The sequence below is a fragment of the Palaemon carinicauda genome, chromosome 35, assembly GCF_036898095.1.
Source record: "Palaemon carinicauda isolate YSFRI2023 chromosome 35, ASM3689809v2, whole genome shotgun sequence".
NCBI classification, from domain to species: Eukaryota; Metazoa; Arthropoda; class Malacostraca; order Decapoda; family Palaemonidae; genus Palaemon; species Palaemon carinicauda.
Genome location: NC_090759.1, coordinates 41,747,743 through 41,757,742, shown reverse-complemented (window position 1 = coordinate 41,757,742; position 10,000 = coordinate 41,747,743).

Below are 10,000 nucleotides of genomic sequence, written 5' to 3'. Positions count from 1 at the left end.
AGGTAATATCTGGATATGGTTTTCAAATATTGAGTTTTGGAAAATAGATAATTTTCTTTATATCATAATTTTATGTATGATAAAACTATATAGCTGACGCCATATAAAATTTAAGAAAACTATAATCTAAAAAAGGGGTCTTTATTCATAAACCATGTTATTATTTTAAACTATTTGTTCCCAGTGTACATATAAAAAAAATTTCTTTAATAAAATATACTTTTTTTTTGGGGGGGGGGGCATATAGCCTAGTTAATGGAATTAAGTGCATTTGGTGCGTATGGCCTCATATGCAAAGGATATGGAAGGGACCACAAATGGTTGTGTAGTTCCAGTGAGGCGATGTGAATTACGTAACTCCATGATCGATTGTGTACCAGGTCGAAAGGTGATTTTAAGGGAGACTGTGGGTGAGATTGCAGGGGTATTAAATGGGATATGAGGTGTTGATGGGTAAGAACACTTTTTGTCATTTAGGATTTCTTAAAGAGGTTCTTAACATATTAAATGACGATAAAAACGTCAATGATGATGACGATGTTGTCACTATCGTTACTGTCGTCGGTGTCGTTTTCAAGATCGAATTAGTCGAAGTAGTCGTCGTCAAAGTTGTCGTCGTCCAAGTCGTCATGCAGTTCTTCAGAGAAGCTTACCAGCTGAGTGAAAATATGGTCATTGAGAGGCTCCATAGGAGAATTAAGGCCATTGCTGAGAAAGGTCAGATCTCTCCAAAAGAGGTAGTATTAAGGTACAATGTTTCATCAGGGTCAGGATTATACGAGAGATCTGTTCCACAAAAATCATGTTTTGGGTGGGAATTACTGGAACCTATAGCTGTCAAGATTAAGGATGAAGTTTAGATAAAATTACTGAACCATCGATGAACAATCCAATGCGAGAGGGACATCCAGTTCTTGAAAAATATTTCTTTAGATGGCATAAAGTGACATATCCCGAATGTTTGCGGAGTTTTGCACTTGACATGTAGTGATATGGTAATGAACAGCGGGAAAGGGCTGAGGAAAATCAACATTGTAGAAGTGGCTACCGACAGGATGGGGGGGGGGGGGGGGGGGGGGGCAAGTAGATTGAAAACAGTGGGCTGTTACCCAGTGAATGGTTCATGGAAAGGAAAAGGTATTGTCTGTGCAGCTCTATCGTCCTTTGGAATGCCTGTGTATGAATAGCCATGGGTCTGATTACATTAATATGAAATGGATTTGAAGTTAAGAAGACATGTGGCCTGAGTTGGAGGGAAAGCTGATGCAAATATTGGATGAAATAGGAATAGAGAGGATGGAGAGCACATGTGGTGGCATTGTTGAGTTTACTGGAACGATGGATATGTTGCTTGATACAAATTAATGGCCTTTTCCTTGTGTGTATGTGTGTGTGTGTGTGTATGTGTATATATGTGTGTGTGTGTGAGAGTTAACTTTTTGAACTTCTTTGTACTGTTGTTGAGTGGTTGTGAGAATGCCATAGAGGTCAATTAGGTGTTGTGATGTTGTTTTCAGAGAGAGAGAGAGAGAGAGAGAGAGAGAGAGAGAGAGAGAGAGAGAGAGTAGCTGGTCTAGTCTAGGTCAGCATAGGCTGAATCTATGTCATTGGGGTAATATTTCTTGGCCCGTGGTGATGGTGGTGGCCAAAGAACTTATTTATCATGATTTAGTCGTCCACATAACCTTAGAAATTATAGGAGTAATAACTCTGAATTGATTAGTGAATTTTGTTTCTCATGCTGGCCTAAGTCTAGCCTAAAAGGCTTATTTCAGGTGAAAGAAGTTGGTTAAAAAGATATCATTTCCAAATTTCATTCCATGCTATCTTACTGCAACCATGCTGTCATTTTGAAGACGATCAATCATGTTTGTGTAATTAATAATGGCGTCTTGGCCATTAATTAAAAAAAAAAAAAAAACTATGCTAAGATTTTAGCATAAAAATAATATCTAGATAGTTGAGGTTTATAACAATCCACTTAAGCCCAGTACAGAATATGATTCATGTAATAGCCTCGTGGTGCAATATTGGTGTTGAAAAAACTTGCTAGCCACTAAACTGTACTGCAACACAGCTCACTTGTTTTCCTGCGCTAGCTGCCGACCAGGTACCCAGTGGGGTTACAAAAGTAATATTTTGTTACTTTTTAATTTGAGCTGTACATTTATACGACACTGAAGAAAAAAGTTACAAAATTGAAATTTTGAGAAACTAGTTTTACTTTATATATATATATATGTATATATATATATATATATATATATATATATATATATATATATATATATATATATATATATATATAAAATCAAATATTGTTATGTTTTGCATCTGAATACATAGAAATGTATCCCATATAACTAGTCGCAATGGAAATAAACGAGGCAAAAAAAATCGCATAAAAAGAAACTTACCTTTTATATCACGTTATCGAAACTTTCAATTTTCCTGTACCTTAATATTTTTGATGGTTAGACGAGGCTGAAGGCGAATAATGGTCTAGAGCTGGAGGTAACATTTGAATTGGTTGGTTTGGTTCTGAAGTCAGGTTAAGTGTGCCTGATATGTCCATGTCATTGCTCCAGTCCAGATATAATTTGTCTTCATTGGATAAGTGTGTGGCATAATCAGAGAACTATGATATATATATATATATATATATATATATATATATATATATATATATATATATACATATATATATATATATATATGTATATATATATATATATATATATATATATATATATATATATATATATATATATATATATATTCATATATATATATATATATATATATATATATATATATATATATATATATATATATATATATATATCTATATATACACTTTGGATAAGTGTGTGGCATAATCAGAGAACTAAGATATATATAACGGAAAATCTATTTTTGGGTGAGGTAGCCATGTCGTCCTGAAGGAAGTTCCTAATTGGTAGCTTTCTAGGGTATATTTGACTACAGTGATATTCCCAGAGAATTTTACCTTAAGGTATCCAGAATTCTAACTCTTGGAGCGAATAACCCCAAATAATCTCACAGGGATATCGCATAATATCAGAGGACGTATTCTTGACACGTCACATAGCTATCTTCGCCCCGAACAGTATTAACGCTTCGAGGGGGATATAGTGAAAAGAATCCGAAACAAGAATGAAAAGAGAGCCGCTCATAAGGCATCTCTCCAATTCCGTTTCCAGTGTGTATCTGATGAAGGCGGTAGCGCCCTCTTTATTCCTTGTAGCAATATACGAGGTGGTACAGATACTGTATTATAGGAAGGGGTCAATAAGCCCTTTTACAATAAAAGGAAGGGCGGGTTCATCAGGACGACATGGCTACCTCACCCAAAAATAGATTTTTCGCTTCGCTCAAAATCCGTTTTTTGGGCTCAAGCCATGTCGTCCTGATAGAAGTTTACCAGAGCATTACTGTATCTGTGGATTCTCAATCAGTGTCGTACTCTCAAGAAAGTATTTTCCTGGTCTGTCTAGATCTAGAGACCTATGATGTTACCATCATACATCATTTCATCTAAGCATGAACTATGTTAGTGCTTCCTGCCCCCTACAGGGATGAGTCATACTAGACTCTGGAAAAGTCTCGAGGAGTACATAATAACTTATGGATGACAAAATGAAAAGCTTGTATAGTTGTCTCGCCCTATACATTATAAAGCAAAGTTTGTATAAGAGCCGCCAAAGTCAGAATAAATTTGTGACACCTTCCCCAATGTGACTACTCTTAATAATAATCGGATAAAGGTCATATCCGCATAGGAACAAATTTGCATCTCTGCCACTCTCCCGTTAGGGTACCACCTCAACCCTTCCTAAGGAAGGGTTAAGGAGAGTGGACTTTTGCTTGAATCAGGGAACAATCTTAAAAGACATACCATGATAAAAATATCCATGTTTTAATCTTAATGCTCAGTACATATCTAATAAAAATGAGTGTGGCCGAATAAAACGCAGGGTTCACTATGAACTGGTTTATTAAAATTTAATAAACGTGCATATCAGATCTACCACTATAAAATTTATAAAAAGTGGATGATATCCATTAAAGCACAAAGAAAACAGTCAACAGAAAATATTGTTTCATCTACCATGAAACCGACTTGCCACTTCAATTGAATTAGTAATAATGCTACAGTCTGTATACTGTTTAATTACACTTGCGTAAGAAACGCTTGGCACAAGTGTCCATATTATTCTATAGCTCACCAACGTCAATGGAACAGTTCGTAAGGACACTATCGTGGCCTATCGCTCAGTGTGTAGTACACACAGTGACTAAACACCTACCCTCTTAATTAATCGTCCCAAATTAATTACACTGTTCCTCGCAAGTTTTAAAACAGAAGGTTAAAGGATTCTACCTGCTGCTACCACAGATTACTTCAGTTGCTCCACTTGCTTTGCATAGTGCATAAAGAACACCTTGGATGACCACCAGCTGGTGTACGAACAAAGATGTTCAAGGTCCATATAAATAAGGAAATTTTATGGAAGAAGCAACTCCTCTCGGATCATGACTAGCAGGTCTACTGCCAGGACCCGATTTGCGAATAACACAGGTGAGTTTCGCCCTTAGTTATAGATAACCATGAGCCCGAGGTTTCTCCTCTGAACAGCTGTCCTCACATAAAGTCTGAAGTTCTATGAAGATAGACCTTTAGGCACCCCACTGGACATAGAGATACATCTTCCTTCAGAGAGCATATTCTCTAGGGACCCCACCTGATGGTGGGTAGCATGTTCTTGGTAAGAAACGTTGGGTCTGGAAATAGATTCAGTTAACAATAGTATTGTGTCAGCTGCTCACCCTTTCCTCCTCACTAGGGTGAGAAAATCATGAGATGTAGGTTTCTGGTTTTCTGCGATGAAGCGAAGCCAGTCAACTTCTGTTCTCCCTGAAACAGGGATAGATCCGGTAGCGGTACAAATTTTAGGCGGAGTTCCAATGCCAGAGGGAACCACACGCTATTTGGCCACTTGTGGGCCACTATTGCCGCCTTCCCTTTGAAAGATCTCAGTTTGTCAAGGACCTTCAAAAGGAGGTTGTGCGGAGGGAACAGATAAATACCAGACCATCTGTTCCAGTCTAGGGACATAGCGTCCACAGCCTCCGCTAGCGGATCCTCGTATGGGGACACATAACGATCTATTTGCTTGTTGTCTTTCGTCGCAAAGAAGTCTATCTGCAGCTCCGGGACTTGACTCGAGATGAAGGAGAACGATCCTGCGTCTAGGGACCATTCTGACTCTATTGGTGTAAACCTGGATAGAGCGTCCGCTGTCACATTACGGAACCCTTGAATGTGAACTGCTGACAGGTGCCATTTCTTCCTTTCTGCCAAACGAAAAATGGCCAACATCACTTGGTTGATTTGAGGTGACCTCGACCCTTGTCGATTCAGGCATCTCACTATCACCTCGCTGTCTAGAACCAGTCTTATGTGGGACGATTGGCTAGGAGATACCTTCTTTAAAGTCAGAATTACTGCCATGGCTTCTAGAAAGTTGATGTGAAATGACTTGAAAAGATTGGACCAAGCTCCTTGGACTCTCTTCTGATGAAAGTGACCTCCCCAGCCTTCCTTTGAAGCGTCTGTGTGGATAGTTACTGACGGGGGAGGAGGTTGAAGAAGTATTGATTTCTTCAGTTGCTTGGCATTGGACCACGGCTTGAGAAGCATTCGCAGTCGAGTCGGTAGAGGTCTTATTAGTTCTCCTCGCGCGTTTGATGCGTATTTCCTCCAGACTCCTGTTGCATCCTTTAGCTGTGCTCTTAGCACTAGATCTGTTATTGAAGCAAACTGCAGAGAGCCCAGCACTCACTCCTGTTCGCGTCTTGATATCTGTTTGGATTTCACCAGTCTCTTGACAGATCCTGCTATTTCCATCCTCTTCTTCCCAGGAATGGAAAGTCGATGTGACTCCAGATTCCAATGGATTCCCAACCACTGAAATTTTTGAGCTGGAGAAAATCGAGACTTTTTTATATTGATCTTGAATCCCAAATGTTCCAGGAACTGGATCACTGTATTAGAAGCTTGCATGCATTCGGTCCCGGATGCTGCCCACACCAGCCAGTCGTCCAAGTAGGCTACTACTTGGACCCCCTTTAGGCGTAATTGACGGACGGCTGTGTTCGCGAGCTTCGTGAAAATCCTTGGGGCTATGTTTAGCCCGAAAGGCATGGCTCTGAAGGCGTAAAGTTTTCTATGTAACTTGAAGTCTAGGTAGGAGGAGAGGTGGGATTAATTGGAACATGCAAATAAGCGTCAGACAAGTCTATAGAGACAGTATATGCCCTTTTGGGCAGTAGGGTCCTTATGTGTTTAAGTGTGAGCATCCTGAACTTATAGTTCATTATGAACTTGTTGAGTGGCTACAAGTCTAGAATAACTGGGTTTTTCTGAGTCCTTCTTTAGAACACAAAACATCCTCCCTTGGAATTTGATGTACTTAACTTTCTGTATCACTCTTTTATCTAAGAGCTCTCGGACGTATTCTTCCAGAACGGGGGTTGAGTGTTGGGAGAATTGAGGAAATTGAGGTGGAGGGCTGCTCCAACTCCAACTAGTCCATTCTTTATTAGGCTGTGGGCCCAGGGATCGAAGGTCCAGCGATCCCTAAATAGCTGTAGCCTCCCTCCTACTGGAAGCATCTCACTTCTGCTGCTGTGGACCTGAGGCCTTGCCTCCTTGACTGCGTCCTCCCCTGGATCCTCTTCCTCTTGAAGGGCGTCTAGAAGAACTTCTGGCTGTTCCTCTAGCCCTCGAACGAAAGGAAGAAGTCTGCCTTTCGAAGGCTGGTTTAAAAACTGCCGACTGAGTCGCCACTTGTGGAGGTACCAGTTGGTACGTGGTTGGAGGTTGTGCCATTATCTGAGGTACCGTGGTCACAGGAAGTTGTTGCTGTTGTTGCTGTTGGTAAAGTATAGCCGTCCGAGAAGATGGCCTAGGCCTTTTTGTCTTCCTCTTAGGTGGGGGACCCTCATCCTGAGAAGACTTCCTCTTTTTGAGAAGGTTCCTATTCTCTGTGGCGGCCTTGTCTACTACCTCTTTAACCAAATCGTTGGGAAAGAGGTCTTTACCCCAGATACAAGAGGAGATCAGTTTCCTCGGTTCGTGCCTCACCGCAGCCGAGGCGGAAACGAACTCTCTACAGGCTCTCCTAGCTTTAAAAAAGCTATAGAGATCCTTCGTAACTGTGGCCAGATGGGTTTGGCCACTACCATGAACATGTCCTGGATCTTGGGGTCACTTGCCATCATTTCTAATTTCGTTTGCAACAACATCGATGCCGCAAGTCTTTCCTTCGTCTCTTGCTCCCGGCGCAAGATAGCCTCTGACAGCTTAGGGAGTTCCTCACCGAACTGACGTTCAGCAATATCAGCTTCCAGCTTCCCGACTGAGAAGGTAAGGTGTACGTCCTTCCAGTCTCCTTGGTCCAAGGGCAAAGTCAGAGATAATGGCTTGCACTCCTCCAAGGAGGGGCATGGTGTCCCTGCCTCCACCGCCTTTAATGCTGCCCTATATCCTTTTTCCATGAAGGGAAAGGCTCTGGTAGGAGAGGCCACAAAAGAGGGAAGCTTCTTACTCAAGGCTGGCACCTTTGAGTTCGTGAAGCCCCTCTCTTTCATCGAGTTCGATAGTAACGCCTGAGCTTTACTATGGTAAAAAACTATGGCCTCCTTCGGCTCAGTCTCCTCCTTTGAGGCTGGCTCCTTCCTAAGGTGGACATAACAGTCCAGGCAGGAATCTTTATTGGGCCAAAATTCCACCTCTTCCAGGGGACTAGCTCCCAACTTTTCAGATATGACGATCTTCCCGATCGTCATTGGCATGTGTTCGGCATACCTCCAAGGATTGGTATCCGAGCACAAAGGAAGATCCTTCACGTTGAGTCGCTTCTGGGGCCCACGTGATGCTGTAAGTCTACGTATCTCCAGTTTCACTGGAGCCTCCTTCTTATCATTCTTCTTCTGAATTTGTTGGATCATCTCAATAATAGAAGGAGTCCTTCCCAAGTCATCTGGGATAGCAGATGATGTAGAGGGAACAGGTTCTTGTTCCGGAACCGATGTAACCGACACTTCATCGATTTCTTCCTTTTCTACTTGAGGAGCCTGGCACAGCTCCTCCACTTGACCATCTCCTAGAAGGTCCTTCTCTGTTGAATCCGACACCTCCGACATCCTATCATCCAATTGGATGTCTTGAAGGGCGGCCGAGACTTCAGAATCCACTGGATTCTGGGCAGTTGGTATCTCCACCTGAGGCTGAGGAATGACTGCATCGACTGATGCTTTAGGGAAAAGGTAGGCCCTCATCTTCTTATTTGGAAGGTAGGGGCCTGAGGTGTTTTTCTGAAAACCCCTCACCCAGGATTGCAACTTTTCCCTGGCAGCATCCCTTGACTCCGTTGACTTGGGGTTGTCAAAAGCCTCAGTAATCAGGTTAGAACATACTGTACAAACCTGAGGGTCCCAATACCGGAGATCACCTCTGAAGGCTGTGCATGCTGCGTGCCTCCTACAATGTTGATGTACAAAGAAGTACTTACTGCGGACATTACAGAACACACTCCCGTACTTTGGATGGTCCTCCTGTAAAGAGAAGAAAAATCCATGAGTATCAAGTGAAGGCTTTTCACTTATATTGAAACATTTAGCTTATATAGAAAAGCTATAAAAGAAAGAAGGAAAGACACATACTTGTATTTCCTGTCCAGTCAATTGCCGTAACCTCCCAAGATATTAAAACTAAGGTTAATTCTATACTAGAATACCTTATGTAATTTCCTAAACGGAAATTTGATGTGTAGTTTTAATATACGGCATCGAAAGAATACAGAAAGAACTCACTTTCTATATAATGTACGGTCTCAGCAAAAGGCTGTACAAGATAACATTAAGTATGATGAAGAACTTTAGTGTTATCACAAACACTGTACAGCCAGCACGTGCCAGTACGTACCGGCGTACGCCGGCACGTGCCGGCCGGCATCTACCCCTTTATAGATCAAGGATATACTATCTTTAACTAAAAGGCGGCAGCCCACTGATTCGCGACTGTGTGCCGGCCTGCAATCACTGCCAGCCGACGGCTGAAAACACTAATACCTGGTTGCCGGCCGTTAAGCGTAGCAGCCAGCAGATTTGGGCTGTGATTCCATTGCCGGCCAGCAAAGGTAATAAAACCATGCCTGCTGACAGTAGCCAAGAACCAGAGAACCTCTACCTGGCCGGGTGTCGGCTGTCAAGCCGGCAGCCGGGATAGGGGTGCAACACAATAGTCAGAGAGAGAAACAGTATAGATGTAAGGTTATAAGGCGGCATGCCATGCGACTTTCCATCCAGAAAGAGTGAACTTATGGAAGGGGAGAAGGTAGCATTCAGGCTTCCAAAGAATCCACATCCTGCCGGGCTCTACCGGCAGACATGGAAGAGAGACCAAGGGAGGTCAGGGGTTCCCTCTGCAAAGAACAAAGGGTCTCTGCCTGCTGGCAGAGAGCTGAGCCGGTCCTCCATCCTAACCTTTGCTAGGTACAGAATAAGGACTATGGCCAAAGGAAAATAAAAGAAAGAGAGGTGGGGAAGGGATAAGGGTCCTAAAGACTACGTTCTAGCAAGAGACAAACTCAGCAGTTAGGGAAGCTCATCATAACCAAGAGTTGTCTATGAGGGAGGAAGACTGGCAATGCTTGCTATCATCCTCCCAACCAGAACAAAGTTAGTTGAAGTTATTTCGCCGGGCAACCGAGAAACTCATTCTCCAGCCTGAGAAAAAACGACACAGGACAGTCTGCTAGGCCACTAGAGGAAGGAATCATCAGAATCCTTCCGACATGGACTATGGAAGTAAAACTTCCTGTGTCCGCCCCTAACCTAGCAAAGGAGACTCATTACCCATGCTAGGAAGAAGCAGACCACAGACTAAAAACTTTGAAGTTCTGCCCAAACC